General features: G+C 42.4%; 1 long non-coding RNA gene across 3 annotated transcripts; it reads left to right on the forward strand.

The window, feature by feature from the left end:
- Positions 1-11,443: 11,443 nt before the first annotated feature.
- On the forward strand, positions 11,444-14,461 carry LOC123071071 (uncharacterized). Of its 3 annotated transcripts, none has more exons than XR_006434131.1 (4): positions 11,444-12,463; positions 13,240-13,305; positions 13,507-14,030; positions 14,123-14,461. It is a non-coding gene; the product is annotated as an uncharacterized lncRNA (long non-coding RNA). The 3 variants fall into 3 exon arrangements; XR_006434130.1 differs by having other exon boundaries at positions 11,444-11,840; positions 11,919-12,463; positions 13,507-14,461; XR_006434129.1 differs by having other exon boundaries at positions 13,507-14,461.
- Positions 14,462-15,905: the final 1,444 nt, after the last annotated feature.

Raw genomic sequence — 15,905 nt, forward strand, 5'->3', positions numbered from 1 at the left:
AAGAAGTTCAAATAGAAAAGATAGAGAAGTTCAGGTTTTCCTAAAAACCTCAAAATTAACATTATAAAAAACGATTAGCATACAGAAGTTCAGGGTAGTTATTTACTGAAGGCCACCACCTACTATTAGTACAAAAACATACTAGGTAAAATAAGAAAATATACGCATATCCGTACGAAAATTACACAGTTGCTCATGGGACTAACAAAAAAAATTAAAAAGCAAATGCAAAAGTACGAAAAAAACATAAAAAACAGAAAGAAATAAAAAGGGCTTGCTCCATTACATTGCAAAAGAAGGAAAAACAGAAGTTCGGGTATGAATAGTACAGAAGTCCGGCTTGTACAACGACGATTAGATGATCTGCAAGAAAAGGTGTATGCATACTTGGACTAATCTCATGAATGCCCGCGAGACAAACTCTAAAAATAACATCTCAGGAACTAAAATTATAAAAAAAAATAAAAAAATATAGCACGATGCACCTTCGCCTTGCAAAATATGGAATGCAATGTGGAAAACCGGAAGTTCAACCATCGATTAGAAAGAAGTCCAGCTTCACGCCTACACACTAGCTACAACAAAAAAATTGCAGAAGAGATCCAGTAACGGATTCTGATACAAGTGACTTGCTGCATTATATTGCAGCGAAAGAAGAAACGAAGAAGTTCAGGTATGAAAACGTAGAAGTCCACCATAGAAACCCAGGCAAAAACCAACACGATCCACCTGATCCTCCCCCGATCCCGATCCGAGCCGGCCTAGCCCCAAAAGAATCAAACGAAGGAAGAGAAGAAGTTCAGGTATGAAAACGCAAAAGTCCAGCTTGTACAACTACCATTATAAGATCTAGAAATAATGAACAAACAAATTCGTCCGAAGCATAAAATCATCTGCCCAAGATTGCAACACGTCCGCACACCCCTTGGGAATGATCTGGCGACTACCTTTCGACAACTGGAACGACCAGAGGGAAAAATTCAAACCCGCCAAAATAACATCAGCGAACCCGCGGGAGTCCAAACATCGAATTGCTAGAAATCAAACCATAAGGACCCTCTCTGATTAAAAATTCAGGATTAGTAAGCCTCGAATTTCACTAAAGTACGCAAATCAGGCGGCAAACAATAAAGAAAAACTAGAAATCAATAGAGACGCGGGTTCCATCTCGGGCGGATGAAGAACACGGGCGATCTCAAATTTGTTTGAAATAACTAAGAATTTGTGCTCCAAACTCGTACCAAAACCTTATCCGCATTGTTCCAGAACATCGACAACATCCAAAACATGCATTAAACTTGTAACAGAAACAAGTTCATCACGACCCCGAGAGCAAATCCGCCAAAGTGCTAGAATCCAAATCAAAGCAAGCATTTAGACTCTAAAAACCGTGTCTGCATTACACTTGCATCACAAACAACACGAATGATCAGAAAAAATCGCGGTAGAAGCCACGGTTGCGAAGATAGCCCGAAGGTCAGGTTGTTATAGAGGGAAGTTCAGGAGCGTTACTGGGGAAGGTCAGGTTGTATCAGAATATTATTCTGATCCTGTGATCAGAATAGTGTTTATGTGTGTGTGTGTCTATATATATATATATATATATATATATATATATATATATATATATATATATATATATATATATATATCTTCAGTCATTTTCAAGAGGAATATGTTGCATGCCAAATCCATTTTTCATCAATTAAAATTGATGAGGATAAGCATAACATAATTCATATTCCTCTTTCATCAAGTTGAGTAATTAATCCTTTCCTTCGGAATTTGTTCATGATGAATAAACTCTAATCCCAAGTGTTTTCATCTTTTCTTTTCCGTAGTTCAAAGTTTCCTCGGGCATCTCATTCTTATTCTTTTCATACTTCAATTCTACCTCATCATACTTTTGTTACCGGAGTTCTTCATGGTGGTTCATCATGATTTAAGTCATTCCTCAAGTGTTCATCAAGATTCTTGTAGGCGAAGCTCAAGTATTCTTCTTCTTTCTTCTCGAGGTGCAAATAATTCTCCGTACCTTTTTTGAAGGGAGTTTTGCATTTCTTCATTCTTCTCAGCTATTCAATCATTTGGTAGTGGCAGGAATTCACCTCAAGTTTTGAGATGTTTACATAAGCCCACGCAAATCAATTCTTTTGTTGTTGATTTTCTCAACAACTCCGTTCAATCCTTCCTTCTAAGGATGCTTTCAAATTCGTTCATGCTAGAAGTTGCCATCTTCTTCTCCATTCCTTTCATTCCACCTTTTCAATTCTTCCAGAGGCATTGTGTTCTTCCTCTCGTCAAGTATCGTTCAATCTTATCAAGTTCATGTTCTATTCCATTCCATGTTCAACCGGGATGCTATCACAATTTTTTCGTTCTTATTCCTTTTCTATCTTGTTCTAACCGGAGTCATTTCAGAGTCTATCTTATTCCTTGAGCTTTTGATTCTCGTCATATTCTTCGTTCCTCTTTTCTACTCAAGTGTTCTCGACTTTGTTATTCTTCTCTCCTCAGCTCTTGTTTTACCTCATCCTCTTTTACTTCCGTCTCGTTCCTAATATCTCGGGATGAGATCTTCCGTTAGTGGAGCAGAGTTGTAACGCCCCGATACCGATGCGCCAGGTGTCTTCCAGTTATTCGTCGTTGTTGCCATGTCATTTGCTTGCCTGTTGCATTTTGCCATGACATCATGTGCATTTTATCTGCATGTTTTTTAAAACTGGCACCCAGTCCTTTTCTCCGTTGTCTGTTTTGGAATCCGACACTCTCACATGCACCCGCCGCACCTTCCAGATCTTGTTTCATGAGCAAGATAAAAATGTTCTCGGAATGGGCTGAGATTTGTCGAGGGGCCTTGGTACATCACCGACAGATCGCCTGTCAAATTTCGTCCCATTTGGAGGTCGTTTGATGGCCCAACGGTTAACCGTGTTAACCACCGGACCCCTCTCTCTTCGCAGCCCAACACCCCTCCACAACAGCCCACTAGCCCATCTAAACCCCCTCCATGCTCTCCATCATTGGATCTCGATCGTGTGGGCAAAAACGACTCCCCAATACCCCTCTCCTAGCCCCCACTAGCTATATAAACACCCTCCACTTCCAAATTTGGCTAAACCTAGTCTAACCCTAGCCCCTACCCCTTCCACGACCTGCAGCCGCCACCACCTCCCACCTCTGCCTCGTGTTTCGAGCCGGCCAAGCCCACTGCCGCCACTTGTTGGCCAGCCACCAGGCGAGCACCGCCGCAACCGCCATTCTCGGGCAATCCAGGGCCGCCATGTCATCTGCAGCGCCCGCTCCAGCCAACCGCCGCTTGCCACCCGCGTGCCTCCAGCCTCCCCACCCGCATGGCCCGCAGAGCCCATCTGAATCCCGCCCGGGCCCGGACGCTGCCGCCGCTCGCCCAACTGCCATCCACCGCCCGCACCCGCGCCATCCCCGAGCTCCCTTACCCCGTCGCCTGCAGCCTCCCCGTGCCGCCGCCTCGGACCCCGTCATCGCCAGTGACCTGCGCCACCCTTGCCTCGGATCCCGCCGGCGATCGACCCCGCCTCACTGCACGAGCTCGCCGCCCCGCCACCCAGAGCCTCCTCGCGACCAGGAACGGGACCCCGGCGACCTTCCGCGCTCGGATTCGGCCACCCCGACGCCTTCGCCCGTTGATCCGGCGAACCCCATCCGCTCCGCACTGCCGCCGTTGACCCTGCCTTACCTCGATCCAGTGGCATCAGGGAGGAGGACGACGCGCCTCTAGCACTCGTGGGTCGTGACCCACCTAGGGCCGAGCTTCGCCGGCCTGCCCGACCTCCTCACCGATTGGGCCGAGCCCAACTAGGTGAGCGCCCATCTCTACCCGATGCCCTGAGCGGCAGATAATTATCTTGCACTCGGTTGCCTGTGAAACGCCCAAGTCCTTTTCTAAAAAGTTATCATATATGCATTTTTGAGTGATGGTAACTTTGTGCATGCTTGTCCTATGGTGATGATCTTGATACGAAAATGTTCATCTCAGAGTGCTATACATGATGGTTACTATCGCCTGTTGGTTTGAGTTCATCTATATGCCCTAAGATTTTGTTCGATTAACCAGTTAACTTGCCGATTAATCCCTACTCGTAGGGTCACCGAGTAGCCGATAAACCGGTAAATCGCCCGATTAATTGATTAAATGGCCGATTAACTTACCGATTAGCCTATTAATTCCCTACTCACCAACCAACCGAGCAGCTACCAGTTAACGATTTCCTCAACAATGCCTAATCCTCATTACTGAAGTGCTAAATGTTATAATCTGCTAGAAGTTGTCATAACTTGCTGATTTGTCTTTTTCATAGCATTTTGTGTGTTTATCTTTTGACCATCATGTCAACATGTTTTCAAAGCATATTCATGCCATCTTAACAGTGGAGCAATCCATGTATTCTTATGTATCATGTGGTGACTAGCACATGCATGCAAAGTAGGGTACTTGTTGTTGCTGATTTCGGTGACTTGGTGTTTTCTGCTAAGTCTGAATTTGCTACATTATGTTGCCATGTTAACTTGATGCTACTAGTGAATCCATGCATTATCTGGAGATGCTCAGAAAGGATGTTTTGCAGATCTTGTTATGCTCTATCCATGCATGCCCTTGTTTGCAATTATGTCCTGCTGTAGCTTGTCATTATCACGCTCTCAAATTGCTAAATAATGTTTCTGTCAGTCTGTTATCAGTAAGTTCAGTTTTGCCATGTGAATAGCTAGTGATCTGTACATCCTATGACCATGTTCTTGCCATGAGTAGCTGCAAAAATATGCCTTCTTGCTATTGGTTTTAGTCACTTGCCATGATATGCTTTATGTTGAGTCAACCAAGATTGCACACTTGTCTACTTGTCGCTGTTTCTGCCTTGTTCAGTTTATTTCACCAAGTCTGTGAATCTGTTATCGTTTGCATTTTTGCCATGATGTTTTGAGCATGTTTTTTGATTTCTAGCAGTAGCAAAGTGTTCATGTTTAGTAACGCTTGACCTGTACATGCTTGTCATGCCCTTTGATGCCATTTAAAGTTTCTGTAGCTTATAGTTTTATTATCTAAAAGTATGCATCTTGAATCTGTTTTCAGCCTTACTCTATTTTTCACCAAGTCTGCGAATCTGCTATGACTTGCATACTTGCCTTGATGAATGCCATTGATCAAGAGGTTATATGGAGATGCTTAGTAATCATGTCTTTCCATGTTTAACATGTAATTTAATGCCATACTTTTTGTTTGCCATGATCTTGCAACGTAGCATGTTTGTTTCATGCCTCCAACATGTCAACATGTATGCCCTGTTCTTCACCAAGTCTTAATCTGTGTTTTAAAGTTGCTTTTTTGCATTGATCATAATGGATTAATCTTGATGCCTATGAACCTAAACCTTATTGCTAATTGAAGTATGTAATCTATACTTTGAGTCCATATCAAGTTTGTGTCCATATGGTTCCTGTAGCATGTTGCTTCATTGATTGCAACGTGGCTAGTTGCTGTTTTGGGCAGATTGTGTTTGGAACTTGTATTCAGTGTATGTGTTGAACCGTTGCTCTGTTTTGAGCATGTGCTATATGAAACTTGTTTGGTTTTGCATTTAGTTTCATCATGCCATGTTGCATCTATGTTTTGGAGTGTTTTGTGATTGTGTTTTGCTTGTATTTGCATCAATCCATGTTTAACTTGTTTTGCTCATATCTTCTAGGCCGTAGCTCCAAATTAAATGAACTTTGTATGTAACTTGACTAGAAAATCATGTAGATTTTCATGGTGCACTTTAAATTTCTGTTTAACAACTTCACCATTATGAGTTATTCAGATCAGTACCAATTTCGAAATTTGCATATGGGGAGTTTTCGGAAGTGTTATGTGTTGATTCCGGCCTCATTTAAACTTGATTTGATGTGTTGTTCTTGTATGCATCCTATCTTTCCATGAGTAGCATCATGTAGACTTTTCATGCATCATACTTCGATGAGCATCATGCCATATTTATGTGTTGCGTGTTTACCATGTTGTTTGCTTCTTTCCGGTTGTGCTCCTTGTCGATAGTTCCTATTTCGTTGCGATTGTGATGATTCATTCGACTGCGTGGGGTCATCTTCTTCATGGACCCATTCTTCTTCCTAGCGGGATTTCAGGCAAGATGACCGTCACCTTGGATGTCACTACTATCTTTGCTATGCTAGTTGTCTTGATACTATCACTATGTCACCCTACCTACCACTTGTCTATCAAGCCTCCCAAATTTCCATGATAGCCTCTAACTTTTTTTAACCTTCCTAGCAAACCGTTGTTTGGCTATGTTACCCCTTTAATCAGCCCCTCTTATATTGTTGCTAGTTGCAGGTGTAGTTGTAGGTTGTTCCATATTGGGACATGGATATCATGGGATATCACAATATCTCTTATTTAATTAATGCATCTAAAATACACCAACCGTGTGCGTAACCATGACTGTCTCTTTTCGGGGAAGTTCGAGAGGAGAACAAGGTTGGGTTATGTTTGAACGTAAGTAGTTCAGGATCACTTATTGATCATTATTAGTTTGCGACCGTTGTGTAGTTTCTCATCTTATTCTTGTACTCGTGAGTTAGCCACCATACATTGCTTAGTCGTTGCTGCAACCTCATCACTTTCCCTTTCCTACACATTAAGCTTTGCTAGTCTTGATACCCATGGTAATGGGATTGCTGAGTCCTCGTGGCTCACAGATTACTACACCAACAGCTGCAGGTACATGTAATGCGATGATCATGACGTGACAGTGATATTTACTTGTTTTGGAGTTCTTCTTCTTCGTCATCGATCTTGGGTTTGGTTCCTGGTCAGTAGCCTGGGCTAGCGGGGTGGATGTCGTTTGAGTTTCCATTTGTAATTCATCTGTAATGGATGTTGGTCTAATGTATGATGTTTGATGTAATCTTGTGGCATTTGTATGATGTCACATGTAATCGGATGTCGTTTGAGTTTCCGTTTGTGATTCGCCCCCAACTATTATGTAATGATACGATGTAATGATATCCACCTTGAAAAAGCGTCTCCAATATGTGCTTCTATCCTGGACCTTCGAGTTCGTTTAGGATAGGGTTGCATACTGTGCGTGACAGGAACCGACACGTATGTATTGTTGCTACTAAGGATAAAACGACGGGGTCTATCTCCACATAGATAGATACTGTCTACATCATGTCATTGTTCTTATTGCATTACTCCGTTTCTCCATGAACTTAATACACTAGATGCATGATGTATAGCGGTCCATGTGTGGAGTAATAGTAGTAGATGCAGGAAGGAGTCGGTCTACTAATCTTGGACGTGATGCCTATATAATGATCATTGCCTGGATATCGTCATGATTATTTGAAGTTCTATCAATTGCCGAACAGTAATTTGTTCACCCAACGTTTGCTATTTTTCTCGAGAGAAGCCACTAGTGAAACCAACGGCCCCCGAGTCTCTTTCTCATATTATTTGTCTTTGCGATCTACTTTTCCTTAGGATCTATAGGGATAGATCAAGACGCCTCATAGGTCTTTCACAAAGCACATATCTTGATAAGATTTTGAAGAAGTTCAAAATGGATCAGTCCAAGAAAGGGTTCTTGCCTGTTTTGCAAGGTGTGAAATTGAGCTCAGCTCAATATCCGACCACGGCAGCAGAGATAGAAGAGATGAGTGTCATCCCCTATGCCTCAGCCATAGGTTCTATTATGTATGCCATGCTGTGTACCAGACCTGATGTAAACCTTGCCGTAAGTTTGGTAGGAAGGTACCAAAGTAATCCCGGCAAGGAACACTGGACAGCGGTCAAGAATATCCTGAAGTACCTGAAAAGGACTAAGGAAATGTTTCTCGTTTATGGAGGTGACGAAGAGCTCGTCGTAAAAGGTTACGTCGACGCTAGCTTCAACACAGATCTGGATGACTCTAAGTCACAAACCGGATACGTGTATATTTTGAATGGTGGGGCAGTAAGCTGGTGCAGTTGCAAGCAGAGCGTCGTGGCGGGATCTACATGTGAAGCGGAGTACATGGCAGCCTCGGAGGCAGCACATGAAGCAATATGGGTGAAGGAGTTCATCACCGACCTAGGAGTCATACCCAATGCGTCGGGGCCAATCAAGCTCTTCTGTGACAACACTGGAGCTATTGCACTTACCAAGGAGCCCAGGTTTCACAAGAAGACAAGGCACATCAAGCGTCGCTTCAACTCCATCCGTGAAAATGTTCAAGATGGAGACATAGAGATTTGTAAAGTACATACGGACCTGAATGTAGCAGATCCGTTGACTAAACCTCTCCCAAGAGCAAAACATGATCAACACCAGAATTCCATGGGTGTTCGATTCATCACAATGTAACTAGATTATTGACTCTAGTGCAAGTGGGAGACTGTTGGAAATATGCCCTAGAGGCAATAATAAAAGCATTATTATTATATTTCTTTGTTCATGATAATTGTCTTTATTCATGCTATAATTGTGTTATCCGGAAATCGTAATACATGTGTGAATAACAGACACCAACATGTCCCTAGTAAGCCTCTAGTTGACTAGCTCGTTGATCAATAGATAGTCATGGTTTCCTGGCTATGGACATTGGATGTCATTGATAACGGGATCACATCATTAGGATAATGATGTGATGGACAAGACCCAATCCTAAACATAGCACAAGATCGTATAGTTCGTTTGCTAGAGTTTTTGCAATGTCAAAGTATCTCTTCCTTCGACCATGAGATCGTATAACTCCTGGATACCGTAGGAGTGCTTTGGGTGTATCAAACGTCACAACGTAACTGGGTGACTATAAAGGTGCACTACAGGTATCTCCGAAATTATCTATTGTTTTATATGGATCGAGACTGGGATTTGTCACTCCGTATGACGGAGAGATATCACTGGGCCCACTCAGTAATGCATCATCATAATGAGCTCAAAGTGACCAAGTGTTTGGTCACGGGATCATGCATTACGGTACGAGTAAAGTGACTTGCCGGTAACAAGATTGAACGAGGTATTGGGATACCGACGATCGAATCTCGGGCAAGTAACATATCGATTGACAAAGGGAATTGCATACGGGGTTGATTAAATCCTCGACATCGTGGTTCATCCGATGAGATCATCGTGGAGCATGTGGGAGCCAACATGGGTATCCAGATCCCGCTGTTGGTTATTGACCGGAGAGTGATCTCGGTCATGTCTACATGTCTCCCGAACCCGTAGGGTCTACACACTTAAGGTTCAGTTACGCTAGGGTTGTAGGGATATGTATATGCAGTAACCCGAATGTTGTTCGGAGTCCCGGATGAGATCCCGGACGTCACGAGGAGTTCCGGAATGGTCCGGAGGTAAAGATTTATATATGGGAAGTCCTGTTTCGGGCATCGGGACAAGTTTCGGGGTTATCGGTATTGTACCGGGACCACCGGAGGGGTCCCGGGGGCCCACCGGGTGGGGCCACCCATCCCCGGGGGCCACATGGGCTGTAGGGGGTGCGCCTTGGCCTGCTTGGGCCAAGGGCACCAGCCCCACATAAGCCCATGCGCCTAGGGTTTAAAGGGGAAAGAGTCCTAGGAGGGTAAGGCACCTCCTAGGTGCCTTAGGGGGGAGGGAAACCCCCCTTGGCCGCCGCACCCCCTAGGAGATTGGATCTCCTAGGGCCGGCCACCCCCCCTTGGCACCCCTATATATAGTGGGGGAGAGGAGGGACTTCATACCTTGAGTCCTTGGCCTTTGGTTGCCTCCTTCTCCCTCCCCAACACCTCCTCCACCTCCTTATTGCTTAGCGAAGCTCTGCCGGAGTACTGCAGCTCCATCAACACCACGCCGTCGTGCTGCTGCTGGTGCCATCTCCCTCAACCTCTCCTCCCTCCCTTGCTGGATCAAGAAGGAGGAGACGTGGCTTTTCCGTACGTGTGTTGAACGCGGAGGTGCCGTCCGTTCGGTGCTAGGATCTCCGGTGATTCGAATCACGTCGTGTTCGACTACATCATCCCCGTTCTTTGAACGCTTCCGCTCGCGATCTACAAGATATGTAGATGCATCTATTCACTCGTTGCTAGATGAACTCCTAGATGATCTTGGTGAAACGAGTAGGAAAATTTTATTTTCTGCAACGTTACCCAACAAGGACTTACCAAGGTTGTTAAGGAAAATCTTAACAATTTTGATGAAGACGATCCCGGAATTTTTCGTTATTTACTTGATGAATCTTTGAAAGATGCTTGGGATAGGCTGTTGAAAATTCGAGCTAGCTATGTGCCCCTATATCAGATAGAGATATACCTGAAAAGTTTCTATGCTAGTTTACCTTCTTCCTTTAAGCAAGTTTTGGATTCCATATTTGAAAACGGTTTTATTGAAGGGGATGTTGTTGATACTTATGAAAAGAGGAAAACCATATTTGGGCCCCCAAGGAAGAAACTGTTGAGCCAACTACCCTTCTATACTTTTATCAAAATGAAATAATCAAAGAGATGAAGGCTAGTTTAGATATGAATTTTCACAACGTGCTTAATCTTTCTTCTGCTATCAATGGTCATGTGCTTTCACAAAATAGAAGATAAATGCCATTGATAGGAAATTTTCTATTTTCTTTCAAAAGGACAAAGATGGCAAAACTTATATCCTTGCATTATGCCTAGTTAAGGTGTAAAACTATAGCGCTTGTTGGGAGGCAACCCAATGAATAAAATTTATTTTTGGTTTTAGCTTTCTGTTCTTGAGTGTTTGCAAAATTATGCTACTGTTATGATTGTTTTTTTATTTTAATTAGTTTTTATGCCAAGTAAATCCTTTAGGATCTTCTTGGGTGATAGTTCTTTGATCTTGCTGAAAACAGAAACTTTTGCGCTCACGAAAACAATTGTTAAAAATCACTAGATCATGATGAAATGCCAATTCTTTTTGCAGAGATTAATATACAAATTACCCAGGTCTTCCTAATTTTTCAAAACTTTTGGAGTTACATATGTATTTGAAATAGTCAGGTTGCTACAGACTGTTCTGTTTTCACAAATTATGTTTTCTTTGCGTTGTGTGCTTGTTTTGATGGCTCTATGGGTTTTTTATGATTTTTTGCCACTACAAGGATGCCCCTTATAAAGCAACACACAATCTGCAACATTTTGGCTATACGTTGTAAAATTTACGATAGATACACATATTAAATGTTGCACATATGCATTGCAGATTTGCAGCTCTTGACCTTATCGTGGGATATACTCCCTCCGTCCGGAAATACTTGTCATCAAAATGGATAAAAGGGGATGTATCTAGACATATTTTAGTTCTAGATACATCTCTTTTTATCCATTTTGATGACAAGTATTTTCGGATGGAGGGAGTATGTAAAAAATAAAAATGAATATAAAAAACAGGAAAGGAGAGAGGGACGTGAGAGAAACAGAGCCCACGATGCCCCTTATCGCCCCTCGTCTCTCCCAAATCGCCGCCACCAACCACCGCGTCACCCTCCTCCTCCCACCTCGCCGCCGGCCCTCCCCTCCCCTCCTCCCACATCACAGCTCTGGTGGCTACCGGATCTGCCATATCCCCTACCAACCCATCCCTCACACATCCCATCTCTCTCTTGACGCAGCTCCTCGTCGCGCCACCTCCGGCGGCTGATTCAGGCTACCTTCGGCGAGTCCCGCCATTGCGGCACAGCCCGACATCCCCTCACACAGCGGAGCGCTCTCATGCGGCGAGATCCAGTGCTCGCGGCCACCAAAGCCCACCCGCGACCTTCCCCTGATGGCTAGGGCTTCGGGCGTCGGCCCCGGCGCCGGTGGCCATGTCGTCCTCTTCTCGCCGGTGAGTGAATCCCCTTCCCTGGCTTCGTCCTCTCTCTCTTCCCCTTTCTCTAACCTTTGTTCTTCTCTTCTCCTCTAGACGTCTAGGTATGCACCCCCGATTCTATTGCAGCTAATCCCTGTCAAAAAAGTTTGGCCATTGTGCAATTCATTGACGAACACTGATAGGCATGCAGACTGACTTCCCATCTCCGTTGATTTACATTCATGCACTGATTGCTATTCTATTAAATTAGTACAGTAATTATTAGATATCATTGGAGCATCATATTATTTTTAAATCTTATACGCTGCTAACTCATCAGTGCTTCATAGATGAGTCGGTAACCATTTTAATTTTTTTGATGCAGAGAAACACTAGTTCATATATGTGGATCACATATTAAATAGTCTACTGCCAGAGTTATAATATTTAAGGCCGGATCCATATAGGTCTCTGTATGGCAGTTTGGATGAGTTACTAATCAAAGTTTTTTGTTGCAATTTCACACTTTTTGGAGTCTGATGATCAGGTTATTTAGGTGGAGGTAGTAGCTCGCTAATGGTGGCTTTCACGTCCAGCTCAAATACTAGAGGATGTGGACCTGTTGGTGGAAGCACGTACACCTTTGTTTTAGTGAGCAGGTGAATTAATAATGTGCATGGTTTCTTGTATGATGTTGCTTTGATGCTGTTGATATGATTCAGAACACTGCTAAATACTTCTTTCCACACCTGTTAATATACTAATTGTTGTATGCTCTTACTATTCTACATAATTTGGATTTCTAGCTAAATACCCGTGTGTTGCTATGGGTTAACAAACATTCAATTTCATGAACACGTCAAATGTGATACACTGTTTTTTGTAGTATGTGATACACTGTTACTTTCCAATTGTATTTCCATACACTGACATCCTTCTCTTCCTTCGGTTTCAAAAGCTATTATGCAACTCCCTAGTTAAATTCCTCGGTCTTGCTAGCCTCTTCGTCTAAAAAACTCACCATAAGATAGTACACATTTTCTTTGTCATTTGGTTATGTGATTGTCCCCTCATAGCATGCAGTTATTATATATGCACTTGGGTCAAGCCATTGTAGAGGACTCATCTATACCAAGTACTCCCTCCTTGAGTAGTGATCTAAATGCTCTTATATTTCTTTACGGTGCGAGTACTTATCTACTAATCTGGAAAAGGTACTAATCTACTACCGCTGTACATCATAGGGAAAATAAAACTGAATCCCAATACCCCACTTAGATGGAACCTACACCTGAGCTTTACGCATGTTCATGCGCAAACATTCAGATACTAAAGCTTGCAGCAAGAACACGCACATATACACAGGCAGCGGCTCACTGTTAATCATCATGTTTTTCATCCGTTAAGTAGAGGCTCATTGTTTGTTTGTGCGCAGGTTTCCAAAGGAAGAAATACTCAATGCCATTTTGTGGTTTTCAATGTGCTAGTCTCTACATTCATAGTACGTCACTGTGTTTTACCTTCAACTAAGACTATTTCCGTTGTGGTGATTATTCATTTATTCCTTTATTGCTTACATTAGCTAACCATTTTTTAGCCTTCTTTTCTGCTCTTATTCAACTATTTATGTACTCCTATCTCGCCAATGGTCTACCTATTGTTGTGTGTAATTTAATGTGAGGTGCCGCACTCATCCGTTCAGGCACTATCGAGATGGAGGCGAACATCATAGATGGCTGGAGCTGCGAGTAGATTTGTCCAAGATACGACAGTGTTCGTAGTCATGGTTCTAGTAACTATCCACAATCTCCATATCTTAACTGTTTGTGAAGATGGAAATGCAAGTAATGTTCTTCTTAGATGCTCTTGCCTTTTTGATTCGTACATTGCTAAACTGACCACTGAGCTCTCACCACTTTGATTCGTAAATTGCTGAATTATCCACATGAACTCTTGCTGTCATGGTTCATAAATTGTTGAATTTCCCATTATGTTGCTTGCACTGTTCCACATGAGCAGTGTCTATTGTGCTTTTAACCCGTCAACTAAGTAGGTACTATGTTATTAGTGGCTTGCTTTTAGGCCACAGTCACATCTGTTTATTTTTCTTCGAGTCTGTTTATGTTTGTTTGTTGGCCTGAAGTAGTATATTGAGTTGTAAGGGAATACTTTCAGGTAATCTAGCCGGACAACCAATGTTTCGAAAGTAATGACCCATTGTAACAAGTAATATTTCTTATTTGTTGGGAAACCCATCACTATTTGCATCATGTCAATGCATTGTGTATTAACAGTTCGTTTTGTTATTTTCTTTGTAGATTCAAAAGATATATGGAAGCTTCTATGGGTGCGTGGCAAGTATACTACAATGGTGATGATGATGTTCCGGTTCACGATGATGATGATGATGGCTGTTTTTAGTTTTAGTTATGATGGCTGTTTTTAGTTTTAGTTAAGTTGTAGGGATGTTGTTCCTGTTGGATGATGTTCCTTGGTTAAGTTTTTGTTAAGTTGTAGGGATAACGATGGATGTTTCAATTTAAGTTTCGTTGTCGAGAATATTTAGATTATGCATCATATTTGGAAGTTATTCCTCATGTAATATCAACAATTGTAATCCCAAAGTTCTTTTTTCAATATATGATCTCTTCCTCTTATATTTTTTCTTCTGACTTGATATACATACTTATCACCATTATGTGGACCATTAATTTAATTGTTGGCAATGTATAAAACATTATTCACATTTTATATGTAAAACACCTGAAGCATTGCAAATTCTTTGCTGAACTAGGTTGTGTGCAATCTTGATAGCACTCTCATTGTCGCAGTAGAGTGGCACATTCTTCACATTGATGCCATAGTCCTTGAGTGTTTGCTTCATCCATAGTAATTGAGCACAGCAAGATCCAGCAGCAATGTACTCAGCTTCTACAGTGAAGAGTGATACGCAATTCTGTTTCTTCGAGGACTAACATACCAAGGATCGTCCGAGGAAATGACATGTGCCTGACGTTGACTTGCGGTCCACCCGATCGCCAGCATAGTCAGAGTCTAAATATCCAATGAGATCAAAGGAAGAGCCCTTGGGATACCATAATCCAAGTGTAGGTGTGTGAGCTAGATATCGACGAATATGCTTCACAGCCTTATGGTGTGATTCCTTCGGTGTAGCTTGAAATCGAGCACACATGCAAACACTAAGAATAATATCCAACCTAGATGCACATAGGTACAATAAAGAGCCAATCATGGAGCGGTATACCTTTTGATCGAAGTCTTTACCATTTTCATCGGTGCATAGATGGCCATTTGTGGGTATAGGAATTTTGACGCCTTTGCAATCTTGCATGCCGAATTTCCTCAACACATCCTTGAGGTATTTCTCCTGAGATATGAATATGCCATTGTATTGTTGACGAATCCGAAGACCTAAGAAGAGTTTCAATTATCATCATAGACATTTGATATTCTTCACTCATCATATAGGCAAATTCATCACTGTAACATTGGTTAGTACAGCCGAAGATAATATCATCAACATATATTTGGCACACGAATAATTCATCATCATATGTTTTGGTGAAAAGAGTTGGGTCAAGTGAACCGGGTTTGAAGCCTTTCTTCATGAGGAATTCCTTCAGTGTGTCATACCACGCCCGAGGTGCTTGCTTGAGTCTGTAGACGTAATCTGGAAATTTTGGATCCTCAAAACCTGGTGGTTGAGCAACATATACTTCTTCCTCAAGTTTACCATTGAGGAATGCACTTTTCACATCCATTTGTTGTAAGATAATATTATGATGGTTAGCATAAGTAAGCAATATGCGAATAGCCTCAAGTCTAGCAACAGGTGCAAAAGTTTCATTGAAATCAATTCCTTGAACATGTGTGTAGCCTTGAGATACAAGACGAGCCTTATTCCTCACCACGAGGCCATTTTTGTCTTGTTTGTTGCGGTAGATCCATTTGGTACCGATGATGTTGTGCTTGTGTGGGTCTGGTCGCCTGACAAGCTCCCACACATTACTGAGCTCGAATTGATGCAATTCATCTTGCATGGCTTGAATCCACTTAGATTCCATGAATGCTTCATCTACT

The sequence above is a fragment of the Triticum aestivum genome, chromosome 3B, assembly GCF_018294505.1.
Source record: "Triticum aestivum cultivar Chinese Spring chromosome 3B, IWGSC CS RefSeq v2.1, whole genome shotgun sequence".
Lineage (NCBI taxonomy): Eukaryota > Viridiplantae > Streptophyta > Magnoliopsida > Poales > Poaceae > Triticum > Triticum aestivum.